General features: G+C 43.6%; 1 long non-coding RNA gene across 1 annotated transcript in view; it reads left to right on the top strand.

Moving 5' to 3' along the window:
- The first annotated feature begins 5,187 nt into the window (after positions 1 to 5,187).
- Positions 5,188 to 16,702, top strand: part of LOC135112119 (uncharacterized) — an 18,318-nt gene continuing 6,803 nt past the window's right edge. Inside the window, exon 1 of the long non-coding RNA XR_010274068.1 lies at positions 5,188 to 5,321. This is a non-coding gene — a long non-coding RNA (uncharacterized LOC135112119). The remainder of the gene's footprint in view (positions 5,322 to 16,702) is intronic.

Below are 16,702 nucleotides of genomic sequence, written 5' to 3'. Positions count from 1 at the left end.
GTTTTATTTTTTTCATATAAGAAGAAAGTTAAGTGTACCTAACTCAGGCATGGAGGCTCACAATATACAGCCTTATTTGTAAACATTTCATCTTACTCCTTACATTCAAAGTTTCCAGTGCAAGAGAAAGCCTCTAGTAGAAGCAATAGGACTTTCCAGTATTTTCATGATTCTAGTGGTAGTTTATCATGCATTCCACAACTTGGTATGACAAAAACTCTCACAAGAACACGAGTTATCATCTGCGTGGCCTTTGCAAAGTCCTGATGAGAGAGATTGAGAGACCGAAACCTTTCAGAATGAGGGCCATATATTTAGTTAAGCAAAGATTCCGCAACCTGGAAAGCAAAAAACACTGACATCAACACGACTAATCATCTACGTAGCTGAGAGAGCTAAACGTTTAAGAATACAGGCCATATATTTAGTTTAGCAACGATTCCACAATTTCTAAGGCAAGAATAAAAATCATAAAAACACGGCTGATCATCTACGTGGCTTTTGCAAACATCTACGTGGGCTTTGAAAACAGTGTTGATGAGAGAGAATGAGAGAGCGAAGCGTTTAAGAATACGGGCTATATATTTGGTTTATCAGCCACGCGTTGTCAGGGAAAAGCTACAACAAGCATAATCAGCAGCGACCAGGAACACGCGGGGTCAGAGAGCAACCCGCTAAGGACTCCGGAACATGTACCTGCAACTAATAGGACGGCAAATGATTTAGTCCGCCCTTCATTCCGAGAGATAAATTACAACTGCTTTCTGAATTTATTGGGGTTGAACTTTTGTGTCCCTCTTCCTTCTTCCTGGTTTTCGTATTGTGAGGTTTATAGATGTTTCTGTGAGGGTCTTTTGGGTTTGAAATGGCGTTTGTTACTTAGATTCTACTTGTGATTCTTTGTTCCTGGTTTTCTTGTTTGTGTTTCAAGGTTTCTTTGGGGTTCTTTTGGGTTTAAAATGGGGTTTAATTCGTTTCTTGAGGTTCTCTGTTAATTATTTTCTTGCTAGTATTTCAAGGTTTCTGTGGCCGTTTTTTAGGTTCAGGAGGTGGTTTGCTCGCTCCTGGAAGTGTGTGAGGCGAGTCTTGAGATCACGATGTGCCGGGGCGTGCTGAGCATAGGATAACATAAGTATGAACATGCGCTCTTTAATCTTGCTACTAATTCCTGCTGTCTCTTTCTTCTACTACCCAACTATCTGCTAAGTCATGCGGCGAATAGACAAGAAGCGGACAATTACAGTAACGGAATGACAACCTGTGGAGGGTAAAGGAGGGTAGGGCAGACTGAGAACCAGACAAGAATACAAGTTTTGCCAGGATGGTTTTGAGCAGACTGGCAGCCCACAGAAGGATAAAGAGACGTAGATAGTAATGTCTGCTAGGTTGGCTTATAATGAATTAATGGACGGCCCACATAAAATTAACTAAAGAGAGGTATAGATTTTTTTTTTTGTAGGTTGTCTTGGGATGAATGGACAGCTTAAAGAAAATTAGATGAATTGGAGAAAGTTTTTTTTTTGTTTCGGTAAGGTGGCTTGGAATAGGTGGGCGGTAGATAACTAGCTAGAGATGAGAAGTTTTACAGGGTTGGCTCAGAACAAATGAACAATTAAGACTGCAATCTGCTAATTTTCTTTTCGCTTTCTGAAACTAAGACACGAAAGGGCCAACACGTCTGCTACTGCACGTTCTTCCTTCACATTCACTAGCGTACAACAACCAAAAAACAGCAACAACAACAACAACAACAACACAAACATTCCTGCACCTGTGAAACTTCCTCACCACGTAACATTAACTCAAATTCCACACCCCCACTTTTTTTCTTTTAATTACTACAGGTTTCAGTAATTCCCTCGTACACTTAAATCACTAACACTACTAGCATCACCTTTTTTTGCCTGAACACCTGCGCGTCCTACAGCTTGATCCGCCTCGCCACTCTTCTGCAGTCATGACGCTCCCTGACGTATGGTGGTTCGCAAGGCACGCCGCTATTAATCTAACGGGGAGGCGGAGGTGATTAGCATGAGTGACATTTTTATGCTGGTTTGTCTTCCCTGAGGCATCTTGTGTCCTGGGTGGCGTGCAAGATCAGCAGCAGCAGGAGGAGGAGGAGGAGAAGGAGGAAGAGGAGGAAGATGTCTTGGTTTCTTGTTGGTGACTAATCGCAGAAAAGTTAATGTTTGTTGTCTGATATGCTTTTGTTTCCTACACTGATTTCTTTTTCGATATCAGTGAAGAAAAGTAGTGAAATGCCTTCTAGTTTATAAATAGGATACGTAGCTCATCTCATTTCGTCTTGTTTTTTTTTTGTGTGTGTGTGTGCATTGCCAATAATTTTCTTTGTTATTTTGTTTTACCATCAATCAAATTCAAGATCTATAAATAGAATCCTTGTCCTGTTTTTATGTGTGTTTGGGAAAGGAAATGCCTTTTTTTCATTAGTCCTCTGAATCTGTCAAAAAAAAAAGAAAATGAAAATGAAAAGCAAGAAAAAAAAAATCTTCAGCGTCTCCACCTGAGGCAGTACTGGTTATGAACTTCCTGATAGAGGCGTGGGGAGAATTAACTCTCTTCTGCGTCTCCTTGCAGCAGCGTCCCTCAGAAACCACCCTCTGAATCCACAGAAGCGTTAGAGAGACACACAAGAACCAGTCTTTTAAATCTCTCAGTAACGCCTCGTAGAGCTTACAGACGTGTTAGACAGAAGCGTGCTCAAAAACTAGTCTTCTTCACTAACGCCTCTGAAAACCACTTAACTCAATAGAGTGTTAGACAAAGACACGAACAAGACTCCTTTATCCCTCCAACCATCCAACACTCTAACCTCGCACCATCCTTCACTCCCAACCTCCCAACCTTCCATCGTTCTCACTTCCTTCGACCTTCTAACCCTCCAGCTTTGCATCATCGCTCACTCCCAACCAGAATATGCACGAGTGTTAGGCAAAGACGAGGACAATTTCTATTAAGTCTCCTTGCACAGATAACACAGATTTTTGGCTGAAGCGTTAGACAAGTGCAGTGAAAGAAGACGTCTGTGCCTCTCCCTCCTGCTCCACCTCCTCTTCCTCCTCCTCCTGACGTTGCCTAGAGACCACCTCCCATGTTTGTAGAGGCGTCAGGTCCCTCCCTCGCGGCTTCTCCTTGAGGGTAATGGGTATAATTTGCGTTGCAGACACACACACACACACACACACACACACACACACACACACACACACACACACACACACACACACAGACGCATTTATGACCTTCAAACTGAGCTACGGACTTCCCGCATCATCCATCTAAAGCCTTAGTCCTACGTGAAGCTTGAGAGAGAGAGAGAGAGAGAGAGAGAGAGAGAGAGAGAGTTTAAACACATCTCCATTTTTTTCTGTTTATGTATTCTTCCTATTCTTCCTTCTTTTTTATTGACTATATTTGATTTTTCCTCTTTTTTACGTCAGAGAGAGAGAGAGAGAGAGAGAGAGAGAGAGAGAGAGAAAGAGAGAGATTTTCATGTGTTGTTTAGAATGTGATGCGTTTCAGGAGTGTGCTGTTGGTATAACCTTGGTGCTGCTTGCCTCTTCCTCCTCCTCCTCCTCCTCCTCCTCCTCCTCCTCCTCCTCCTCCTCTGTTGTTACACCCGTCACAATAACAAGCACCCAGCACCACCCCAGCTTCCAGTTATTGTTTGCATCATTATTACCGTTACAACCAGCCCATTCAGCACTATTATTACCCCCCCCTTCTCTTTCTCTCTCTCTCTCTCTCTCTCTCTCTCTCTCTCTCTCTCTCTCTCTCTCTCTCTCTCTCTCTCTCTCTCTCTCTCTCTTTCATCACTAGCAACCCCTTTCTCGCTAGCATCACCATTAATTTCACTATCACCATCCACACTACTAAAATCCTCTCTTAACACCACCATCACTGTCACCATCACTACATTACACCCACTAACACAAACTCGCCTCGTCACAGTTTAAATCTTGTAACATCACCATCATCATCATCATCATCATCATCATCATCATCATGTCTAGACGCTCCAGCTCAAAGTAATTAAAGAAGAACTATAATATTATAAACTTTAAGGTAATAGCGACTGTTCCAAGTAAACATTTGATACCACTGGAGGAGGAGGAGGAGGCGGAGGAGGAGGAGGAGGAGGAGGAGGAGGAGTGGGAAGATTACTAAGAATTACATACGTTAACCAAACACCAACAAACCTTCTGGTCCTTGTATGCTTGTTTTGGAACTTATTGCAACTCTAACTACTTGGTAAAGAGATAATAAGGTGGTGGTGGTGGTTGTGGAGGAGGAGGAGGAGGAGGAGGAGGAGGAGGAGGAGGAAAAACGGAACATCATAACATAAGATCATGCATCAGAACTTGAGATGGTGGAAGAGAAAAAAAGACGAAGGAAGAGAAGAAGAAGAAGAAGAAGAAGAAGAAGAAAAAGAAGAAGAAGAAGGATGAAAAATGAAAAAAAGAAAGAAAAGATCAGCATTAGAACATAACACGTAGAAAAAGAAAAACAAAGAAGAAACAGAAAAAAGAAGAAGCAGAAAAGAATAATAATAATAATAATAATAATAAGAAGAAAGAGGAGAAGAGGGAGAAGAAAAAAAGAAGAGTAGAACTGTAGGAGAGGAGAAGTGAGGAAAAGAGCAGAAAAGACCAGGATTAAAACATAACACGCAAAAAAAGAAAAAAAACAAGAAGAAGAAGAAGAAAAGAAGAAGAAGAAGAAGAAGAAGAAAGAGGAGAAGAAGGAGAAGATGAAGAAGAAGAAGAAGAAGAAGCAGAAGAAGAAAGAGGAGAAGAAGAAAAAGAAGAAGAAGCTGAAGAAGAAAGAGGAGAAGAAGAAAAAGAAGAAGAAGAAGAAGAAAGACGAGAAAAAAAGAAAATTAAGAAGAAGAAGCAGAAGAAGAAGAAAGAAGAAAAAGAAGAAAGAAGAGGATGAAAAGAAGAAGAAGGAGAAGAAGAAGAATAGAACTGTAGAAGAGGAAAAAAAGTGAGGACAAAGAAGGAAAAAAACATCAGTAGTAGTAGTAGTAGTAGTGGCAGTAGTAGTAGTAGCAGTAGCAGCAGTAGTAGTAAGAGAAGGAGTAGATGTAAGTCAGTGAAGTTCCTAGGAAGGCAGAGGAGCGGGATAGCCAGAGCAGCGTTAGGTTGGTTGACTATCTGGTGGTGGCTGGCGCAGAGAAGCTGGGCGGGTGGCGAGGCTGAGGAGTGAGGAGACTCTCAGCTCAGTGTTCCGTGGGTCGTCTGTGTGGGAGGACGTACTCGGCCGCTCCAGCACGCATCTTCACTGGCCGTCACACCTCGGTACGGCCCCAGCCTTCCGTTCCCTTCGTGCTTTGGGTGACGCTCATAACTCACGTCCCAGGGGTTCCCCGGCAGGAGGGCGCCGCCGCGGGACCCCCAGGGAAGGATGTCATGAGGATTGAGGAAGGATTTTGTGTGTTTTTGAACGTGTGACGATTATGAAGAGCTCAAAAAGTGACGATTTTGTGGATTACTGTCTTGTTTGTGGATTATTTTGATGAATTTTGTGCTGTGTTCGTTTATTTATTCATTTATTTTCTCGTTTTGTTTAAAAGGGACGATATATATATATATATATATATATATATATATATATATATATATATATATATATATATATATATATATATATATATATATATATATATATATATATATATATATATATTCTTTATGGGGTCAAAGTTATTATTTTTCGAGACACCCAGAGAATAGCGTGCACTGTGGGGGTCCTGCACACACACACACACACACACACACACACACACACACACACACACACACACACACACACACACACACACACACACATGCTTTAGAAAAGGGGGAAAGAAAAAACGATATAAGAAAAAAAGATACTCGTATTTTTTATTACCACATCCGCGGTCAGCCCTGTGGCCTCCCTCCATTCCCCCATAGGATGCGTGTGATGGGAGTCCCCTGCGGCGCCCTTGCCCTAGCCGATACCCGCTGGCCGATCCCTCAGCCTCGTGGGTTGAGGCATGGCAGGCCGTGTGATGTGTAGCCAGGGCAGGTGTGCTGGGAAACTTAACACCGCCACACCATAACTACCACTCTGTAGCACTAACTTTCTTTACCTTATCCTTTTCGTGACTTCAACACCAAGCACACCACCAGAATACACGTGGCCAGGGCGGCAGGTGTGTGGCTGGGTACGGGTGTGAGCTGGGAACCCATACAGCACTACACACTCTCCCCCTCCCTTTCCGTTACTTTTTCTTAACTTATTTTTACACTAACGCCAAACTTAATAGCACCAAAATACACTTGGGCAGGGAAGGTACACGTGTGGCTTGCTATGGGTGTGTACTATGAACCCATGCATCGCTACACCTTCCCGCTACAACTTTCTGTTCCTTGCCTTTTCGTGACTTATTCTAACGCTTGATGGCAATTAATATACGTGGGCTTGGCAGGTGTGTGATTCAGGTGCTGGCAATCTTTTTCACCTATATATACTTCTCTTTTTACTTTTTAACTTTTGATCCTTTGAATACTTGGTAACAAATTTTCTTTTTTCTTTTTTCCTTTTCTTTTATTCGTCGCCTCACACAAAATATTCCCAGATAAAAAAAATACCACTTTCTTTAGTCTTTCTTCCTGTTCCCTTTTTTTTTTTTCCCTAACAACAAGCAACAACTGATATGCTCCCCCATGGATTGGAATAATTATTTCACAGTAGTTTTATTCTCTTGATCTTCTTTTCATCCAACACGAAACACAAAATAACTCAAAGGAAAGCAATAACGAAAAAGCAGACAAGGATTAGTGAAGCCAAAGAGGAGGAAAGAGCGGCTGAGAAACCAAAACAACAACAACGAAAGAAACACAAAAGGTAAAACAAATTGTCACCAGTGTTGTTCTTGCGCGGAGGGACAAGACACAGCTGCGGCGAGAGGCGGTGTAAGTGTGTGTTTGAGCTTTAGTAGTATGTCAGTGTGAGAGGTAAGACTGAATGGTGAATCTGTGTGTGTGTGTGTGTGTGCGGCTGGGTATGTAGTAATGTGCTTCATTGTGTAAGCGTGAATAGCCTGTGTGTGGTAGGACGTGTAGTAATGATATTTCCTAATGTGGGTGATGTGTGTATGGGAATGTGGTACAGTATAAAGCATGTGGCAGTATGACGGCTGTATAAGTGTGTGTGGGTATACATTTCAGTGTGTATGGGAATGTGTAGTAGAGTGTATATTAGTGTGCAACTATGATTAGTGTGAATGTTTAGATATGTGGCAGTTTAGAGTGAGAGTGAGTGTGATTGATTTATTTGGTTATGTAGTAGTAGTGGTACTGTAATAGCATTTAAAGTGAGAATTAGTATCACTCCCTAAGTAAATTCAGTCATGTAGCATGTAGGAGTGAAGCGTGGCTGGTTGGGTGGCGTGAGTGTGTAAGTGTGTAGCAGTATTTAGTAGTAGTAGTAGTAATAATAGTAGTAGTAGTAGTAGTAGTAATAGTAGTAGTAGTGGTAGTACATTTTATTATGATAACAAGTGTCACTGCCAATGTTTAGTTATGTAGCAGAATCCCACAGTGTGAAGCCTGGCTGGGTGGCGCGAGTGTGAAGGTCCGTGGCAGTGTAGCAGTATGTGTGGGCATGAGCGTGTGTAGCCATGACGGGCGCTAAGGAGCATGACGGACGCGTTGTGGGGCGCGGGTCTGCACGTCCTTCGCGGCGTGCCGATGATGCAACCTTACCTGCACGCCTTGCTGGATAATTAACCTCACCTGGCTGCCCCGTAAATGCCATGATATATACAAGAACTTTTTTCTCGTAATATTATTCATTTTTTTTCTTGTAGTTCTAAAGCGGGTTGAGTCAAGGTCTTCTAGTGCCTAAGTTCAAAGGGAGCGATGTTCATTTGTTTCTTTTCGTTGTTTTTCGTTGTTATTTTTCTCTTTAGTCTTCCCTCACGCGCACTAGGAAAGAATGTGCTGTTGTGCTGCTGCCGCTGCTTCCTCGTTTTCTGTTTTACTAATAAGGGAGAGATTTCAAAGCGTTTCGTTGAGAAAAGCGAGAAAAAGTTTTTATAATTTCTTAAACGCTTATGTTCTAGGAAAGAATAAGTTGTTCTTACTCTACTTCGTTTTCTGTTTTACTAATAATGGACAGATTTCAGTGTTCCGTTGTGAAAAAGAAAAAAAAAAGTAAGGCAAGTGTTTATATATTACTTAATCTCAAGCATCTGATATAAAAAGTAAAGAAGTTACATGTAAAAAAATAGAAGTTTCTGCTTCAATGAATCGTAAGAGTAAGAAAAAAAATGCAAAAAAGTAAAAAAAAAAAAGTAAGAATACTGTTGCGAAGCTTCAAATGGAGTGGTGATTTTTTTTTTAGTGTGTGTGTGTGTGTGTGTGTGTGTGTGTGTGTGTGTGTGTGTGTGTGTGCGTTTATGAAGTGTTTACTCATGTGTGGCAGAATTAAGCATCTTGTTGAGTCGTTACAGTGACGCGTAAAGACGATCATAAAATTGTCTGTTGGAGTATTAGGAGAGAGAGAGAGAGAGAGAGAGAGAGAGAGAGAGAGAGAGAGAGAGAGAGAGAGAGAGAGAGAGAGAGAGCTCAGTGTTATCTTTAATAATGTAACCTGACCAATCATCTCATTCGATTTGTAGCGTGATCTTATGTACCCGCATCCTCTCTCTCTCTCTCTCTCTCTCTCTCTCTCTCTCTCTCAGGATTCATTCCCGCGCGTCTCGACCACCACGATGAACGAAAACGAACGAAAACGCGAAGCAAAACACAACACTCATTATAATAAACTGCGGGTTGCCTCGTGTGCCGCTCAAGCTTCTTTCCGTGTTGACATTCCGATCCGCTACTAAATCCGGGTCGCCAAGTGGATTCTGCGCTGATTGAGACGAAGAGGAGAAAAACACACCGGGGAGAGAATAGCACTTTTTTCCCCCCTACAAGCTCAAAAGGCGAGGCAGTAAGGTCAGTAGAGGTGGCTATAGCTATGTGTGTGAGGCAGTACTGAGAATTATGGAAAGAGAGGGAGATAAGGGAGATAAGGAGTGGGGGGGAGTGGAGGGGTGGAAGGTATGTGGCTGAGGCGGCGGAGGTAAGAAGTAACAAGGCAGAGGTGAGGATGACTAGGCGTTTGGTGTCTGGGAGCAGCTGGACTGGTTGGATGGTTGGGAGGCTAGAAGGTTGAAGGGACTGAGGATGATACGAGGCTGGAAGGTTGGGAGAATGATGTGAGTTTGGAGGGCTGGAGAGAGTAAGGATGATGTGAGATTGGAAGGTTACAGGGAGTGAGAGATGATGTCAGTATGGAATGTTGGATGGGTGATGTGAAACTGGAAGGATAATGCAGGTTGGAAGGTTGGAGGGAGTGAGGGATGATGAGAGGCTGGATGGTTGGAGAAGTGAAGGATGATGCGTGATTGGATGGTTGGAGAAGTGAGGGTGGAAGGTTGGAGGGATCATGCGAGGTTGAAAAGTTGAAAGGTTGGAGGTAGTGAGGATGACACGAGGTTGGAGGTCGGTTGGAGGGATGATGCGATTTTGGAAGGTTGGAGGAAGTAAAGGATGATGTAGTAAGTGGTAGCAATTCTATTCACGTAAGAGTGGTTCTGGGCTAGCGCAACAAAAGGGAGTGTGAAAAAATCCAATGAAGGTACCAGGTGAGGAGTACAGTGAAAAGGGTTATCCAGAATGTGAGGAGTGTCTTGATACCTGCCTCTTGAAATACTTTAAGTCAAATGAGGGAGGGAATACAGAAGAAGCAGGTAGGGAGAAACTGTGCAAGGGTTCTTATATTTAAACGCTCTGAGCTCTCATCTTTTTGGGTAACGGGTTCTAGCTAAGGATAAGAAATCTGGAAGAAAGGCCCACTTGAGCGCTAGTCCCTTAGCCCTTCACTGCTAAACAAATTTTTCCCTTCAATATCTATAATTAATTAGTCACTATTTTTGTTTTAAGCTTTCATAAATATTTCCGTTGCGTATAAAGACAAAATTAATCCTTTAACTAACACAGACTTTTCCTTTAATCACCAAATACCTTGTCAAGACACTTATTTTCATAGTAAACTTTCTTAAATGTATCAAAAAAAAAAAAGAAAAACATAAATTAAATGAACCTCGTATTCTCTCTCTTGTCTATTTCCACGCAAGCAATGTATACAGTGCTTAGGAGGATAGTGAAGGATATCCATAGCAGTAAAATGGTTAACTTATTTTCTCACTTTGATATATTTCCTGTGTCTCCACGCAAACCATTCTTACAGTGTCAGGAAGGTTAACGAGGGACGACCACAGCAGCCAAAGGGTTAAAGCAGTGTGATATCAAGTCCGAAACTGTATTGCGAAGTGTCCTGAAATCTCTCTCTTGATACTCTTTAAATCATGTCTTTTTATAATTGTTTTTTAAGGCCAATGAGGTGATAGTCAAGATCTCGTAAGTGTTCAAGATCTCGTAAGTGTTTTCTTCTCAATGATGGTACAAAATCCTTGGTAAACTCGATCCTTGTTCACTCAAACCATGAAAATACCCTTGGAAGTCTCAGTACCTTCCACTAGAGCGTGCTGAAAGTAGTGGAGATAAGACGCACGGATATTTGAGAATACTCGTGACCAAGGGCGGGGAAAGTGAGAGAGGAACAGCTCCTTGAGTTTCTCACTGCTTACCCTGAGAACCTTACTTTATTTAACGACTGATTTCCTGAAGAGCCTAAAAGTATTGCGATACTTGCTCATTTAAATTCACAGAGGAGTGATTGTTCCTTGCAGCTTGTGAGTGGAAGGGGAAAGACTTGCTTGATAGTTTAATTCTCAGGGTCCCATATTAGTAAACAATCCTGTCCCTAAAAACCTTAAAAACTGTAGCACTGAATTATGAACTCGTAGAGGTGACCAGTCTTTAGAGTTTAAGAGTGGAGAGGAAGAGAAAGGGAAGACATTATCAAACATTGTCTCAAATTTAATCTTTGAAGAAGCTTGTAACGTTGAAAATGTATACATATTATTCACTTATTCATAAACTTCTATAGGTGAAGCAGAGAGAGAGAGAGAGAGAGAGAGAGAGAGAGAGAGAGAGAGAGAGAGAGAGAGAGAGAGAGAGAGAGAGATTTGCTTAATATAATCTGACCCCAAGTTAATCGTTTGGACCCGTCTTAGTATCTCCTCCGCTGCTCCATCACGGTAACTTAACTCTCACTCGTAGGGGAGACTTGAAGGTTGTGAGTCGAAAGAAATTCACATAATAAACTGCCCCTTTACTCTTGACTCGTCTTGACACCTCTTCATCCCATCACGGTAACTCAACCCTCTTGCTTGTATGGATGACTGTGCCTTGTAGCTTGTGAGTAGGGAGAGAGGGAGAGCGGGAGAGAGAGATTTGCTTAATAAGCCTCGCCCTGTCGGAGTAGCTTTTTGCTATTCCATCACATTAATTCTCAAAACACTTATGAAATACTCGTGCAAGTTGTGAATGGCATGGGAAGAGAGAGAGAGAGAGAGAGAGAGAGAGAGAGAGAGAGAGAGAGAGAGAGAGAGAGAGAGAGAGAGAGAGAGAGAGAGAGATTCCCTTACTAATCCTTCCTTTAATCCTCACCCCGTCTTAGTACCTCTTTGCCATTCCATCACATTAACTCAACCCACAAAACACTCCTGCAGCTTGTGAGTGGAAGCGGCACAAATTCACTTACTAATCCGTCCCTTAATCCTCATCTTGTCTAATGCCTCTGCCATTCCATCACATTAACTCTCAGAACACTCTTATGGAACACTCTTGGAGCTTGAGAGTGGAAAGGGCACATACTTACTTAATAATCCTCCCCTTTAATCCCTAACCCCGTCCCCGCCAGTCCATCACGGTAGCGTAGCCCTGAAACACTCAAGGTCAGCTGATGGGAGTCCTGAGTGCGTCCGGCAGAGCGGAAAATATGCAGATAATATCAGTGCTTCTGCTATCCCGAGGGCGCCTCCGTCGGGGCAGGAATCTTCACACACGGGCGAAGACTGACCACGGGAGGCAAGCGCGTCTGGACTGTCCCGGCTGTCTGTACCGGGAGGAGCCTAACATGGGGTGACGTGGGTAGCTTAGGTTGCTTACCGGTACTCCTGGCAACCTGTGTACCGGGAAGGTGGAGTACCGGGCAACTAGTCTCGTTTTATTCCTAGATTTGTGCTCTCGATTCGTTCTCTCATAAGGAGTGTTTTTTCAAGGTCACCGAGATGAGTAGTCAGGTTCTGAAGGGTTTTTTTCCCCTCACTGACACTAGGATCCTCATCACTCTATCCCAAGAATCACAGAAACACCTTTAAAAATCCATACAACATCCTCTACAGCCTATGACAAGCAAGCGAGACAAGCTCAAACTGAAAATCGAGCCAGTCTTAAGTCCTCTTTTGCTGTGGATGAGATAATGGCCCGTATTCTGAAAAGCTTTGTTCTCTCACCATCACTGTTTTCAAAGATCACAGGGTTCTCAAGACTGTTTATCCTATTACTAATGTAGCAATCTTGTTAATCTGCCACTAGAATCATAAGAACACCCTTATAAACCCGTGTATCTTCATCTAGAGCTTTATGAGAGTAATGGAGGTAAGGCGCACAAGTGTTTCAGAATGTGGTCTACTGCCTCCCACTGTTATGATGCGCTACCCACCAGTGTTTGGAGACCGGCGCCGCACTCACTCATGCATTTGAAGGGTCTAGTTCCTGCTCCTGTGCGTTGCGTCTCCCGTAGCGGCGTCGCGGTGTCTGAACGCAGCTGCCGGGCGGGGAGAAGCTGCGTCATTACCGTGGTGTGTCATGCAGCACTGGCAGGGTCGCGGTGCTGGTCTCCGTGTGGTCCAGGAAGTGGCGGGACGTGGGGGGGATGGTCAGAATGGTCACTACTCCGTTTGTCTGTTCTTGTGCCGTGTTCGTAAAGGTTTGTGTGTCTTGCCTTGACTTCTAACAAGCTGCATTGAAATTTGCTACTGTTTTCCAGTGCGTTTTCATGATTCTAGTGATAGTTTTCGTGATTTTAGTGATAGTTTAACGAGTACTCTTCATCATCACACACCCATGAGAACCTGGCTGATCACCTCTGTGGCCTTGATCTCTTGCCTTGACTTTAACAGGCTGTACCAAAAGTTATTAGCATTTTCAGATGTGTTTTCATGATTCTAGCGATAATTAATTTTCGTGATTTTATTAATCTTGGCTTCTAACAGGATGTACCCAAAGTTACCAGCGTTTTGAAAGCTGTTTTCATGATTGTAGTGATAGTTTAACAAGTATTCCACATCATCTACTGGAAAAACACTCATGAAAACCCAACTGCTCATCTCTGTAGCCTTTGAAACTGTCCTGGTGAAAGAAATAACCGTTTCACCACATGAGAACACGGGTTTAAATATCTCACTGTCCGTATCTCATCTCCGTGTTTCTGGCGGCTCGGGAAGGTCTCAGAGGGGCGCGTTAGGGAGGCGTGGGCGTACACTGAGGGATGTGGGAGGGAGGATTTGAAAGACGACGTCCATTAGAGGCGCGGGAGTGGCTGAGTAATGGTGGTATTGGCTAATCGCTGCTCTGAAAGGTGGATGACGGGCGCTGGAGACTCAGATGACGGGAACCTCACGCCTCGCACGTCGTTTACTGCTCGGTGACACACACACACACACACACACACACACACACACACGTCAAGGAAGTTATAGGGGAACCTTGACAACAGTATATACACCTATCTTTTCTTTACTGCCTTCTTTCTTTTTAATCCTTTCATTACTGGACAAATTTTCCTACAATCCTTTGACAACTACGGTTTTTAAAATAGTTCTGTAGCTTAGAGAAGAAAAAATTAACCTTATTTTTTTCCTTCTCTGTCCATGCATTTTTTTTTTCAGTGCTATGAAAATTAACGAAGGATAACAATATCAGTGAAATATTAACCAAAATTTCGCTAGGAACAAGAAAAAGAATAAATGAAAAAAAGTGTCTTATAGGGAATTTTTAACTTTGTCTTCTTTGCTTTTACTTTCCACCACCATCACCACCACCATCACTGCCAGTACACCACCCTTCCATACTCCACCACCACCTTTACTTATACACCATCCAACCATACACCACCACTACTAGTACACTACCACCACAATCCTTTACCAGTACACCACCACCATCACCACCACCACCACCACGCACCCGTCCCAGCGCAGCCAGCAATGCTTCAGGAGTTGTGTAAGGGCAGTGTACCGTGACCAAACCTTGTTGCCCGCCACATTACCACGCCTCGCCCCTCACGCCACCCTTCCACACCCTCACCGCGGCCCCCACCACCTGCACGGACACTCTTACCCTAGCAACCCTCATCTACTCTTACCCCCCATCACCCTTTCTCCCCAAATACCCTCCCCCAAGATGCACATTCACTTCCCCAAACTTCCCTATTCACCTCACACTCCCCAATCTCTACACACCAGACACTCACCCACCATCAATCTACTCGCCTCTCCAGCATCCGTACACCCCAGAAACCTTCTCCCCAAGGTCCTCACACCCCAGGAATGTTTCTCTGAGCCACATCACACACCATACACACTCTTTAGAGCTCCCCACATCTCTGAAATTCCTTCTAAGTCATGCTACACCCTGCATATACTCCCCCAAGCTCCCACACTACACCCCAAACACTCCCCAAAGCTTCCTACGTACACTCCCCAGAGCTTTTCAACACCCGAAACAATCTTCTCCAGTAGCGCTACATCCTACCATCATCACCAAAGTCTCTCTACACCCCATTTTCTCTCCACAGCAACACTACACTGTATACCGCCACACCAAACCAATCCACACCCAAAATATTTTTCTCCCAGATACAGCACACCCCAAACATCACTCCCCACACCTCCCCAAGACCTCCTCAAGTCACACCACACCCAGTACACTTTCCCCAGGCCCCTCTACACCCAAGCCACATCCTAACCCCACTAGGGCATGTTACACTAAGCCACGCCAAGCCACATCAAGCCACGCCCCTAAGCAGCCTCCCACAGTCACCACCCCTCCTCTCTCTCTCTCTCTCTCTCTCTCTCTCTCTCTCTCTCTCTCTCTCTCTCTCTCTCTCTCACCATGACTGTTTGCCGCTCAGCTCGTAATGTTTATCGTTCTGTGTTTTTCTCCCTCTCTTGAGTGCCGCGGCGTCCCTCAAGGCGTGTTCTTGTCTCCTCTCGTGTTTGGTTGTCAAGGTTTTCCGTCTTAATCCTGCTGTGTGTGTGTGTGTGTGTGTGTGTGTGTGTGTGTGTGTGTGTGTGTGTGTGTGTGTGTGTGTTTCCGTGTTGTTGTTTTTTTTTGTTTTAGATCCTTCTTCTGCTTCTTTTTGTGTTGTTGTTGTTGTTGTTGTTGTTGGTAGTAATGGTGGTGGTAGTATTATTATTATTATTATCTTATTATCTTTATGTTTATTTATTATTTATGTTTGTTTTATTTTGTATTTTATTTTAACCCTTCTCTGCATATTCTTTTCTCCCTTCCGCATTCTAAGATGTTGAATTTTTACGTCGTCTATCTATTTATCATTTACTCAAATATTTTCTTTATCATGGCCTGTTTCCATTTAACAGTTTCTATTCTCTTGTCTTTAAATCTTTTATTGTAAACGTTTCCCTCACTCCTTTTACTTTCTCCAGTTAACTTTCCCTTCTTCCCACCACCATCACCACCACCACCACCTCCTCCTCCTCCTCCTCCTCCTTTCTGGACAGTAATTGGTCACTTCCGTTTCACATCGACAGGGCATTGAGTGAGTGCAGAGGCGGAAATGCAAGTTAACTTTAATTTTCTTCCTCTCTCTCTCTCTCTCTCTCTCTCTCTCTCTCTCTCTCTCTCTCTCTCTCTCTCTCTCTCTCTCTGCTTTGTCACCTTTGTAAAGAAAGAAATATGTACTACCAGTGTGTGTGTGTGTGTGTGTGTGTGTGTGTGTGTGTGTGTGTGTGTGTGTGTGTGTGTCTGTGTGTGTGTGTGTGTGTGTGTGTGAGTGTGTGTGAAATATAATTAAACGCTAACCCTGACCCTCCCAGGTGAGCAGGACAGGTAACATCTCCTCCTCCTCCTCCTCCTCCTCCTCCTCCTCCTCCTCCTCCTCTTCCTCATAGGTATTCTCCTCGCATAGGGTTCGTTACCTGTTATCTCCTACCTTTAGTCCCTCTTGTCCTCCCTACCTCCTCCTCCTCCTCCTCCTCCTCCTCCTCCTCCTCCTCCTCCTCCTCCTCCTCCTCCTCCTCTACCTGTCCTGCCTCGCCTCTGTCACCGATACACCGTCCCTCCTGTTCCCCAATTAACCTGAGATGAGATGCAGGTCGTGATAACCTCGCCTTGTTTTACATTTTTGTTGTTCTACATAAACTATCAAACAGTGGGGTGGCTTCTGGGGGCTTTTGCTGTATTATTTATTCATTTTTTTTTTCTTGGGGGGCGCCTGAGGGTGGGCGTTTGGGTTATCTGTGGGTTGTTGTGGTTATCTGTGGTCGTGTTGTGGGTCGTCTGTCATAATGGGAAGGTTTGTGGAGTGTTGTTGGATTTTGTGTTGTTGGTTTTGTTGTCTGATTTTGTTTGTGTTCTCTTGTGTTGTGAGGTTCTGAGCTTCTTTTCTTTACTTTTTAACTTCCTTCCCTCTCTTATGTTGCTGGAGTGTTGCGAGAGTTTGT

This window comes from Scylla paramamosain, chromosome 23 (genome assembly GCF_035594125.1).
Source record: "Scylla paramamosain isolate STU-SP2022 chromosome 23, ASM3559412v1, whole genome shotgun sequence".
Taxonomy (NCBI): Eukaryota; Metazoa; Arthropoda; class Malacostraca; order Decapoda; family Portunidae; genus Scylla; species Scylla paramamosain.
The sequence above is the reverse complement of the archived record's forward strand: the minus strand, read 5'-3'. Positions and strand labels throughout refer to the sequence as shown.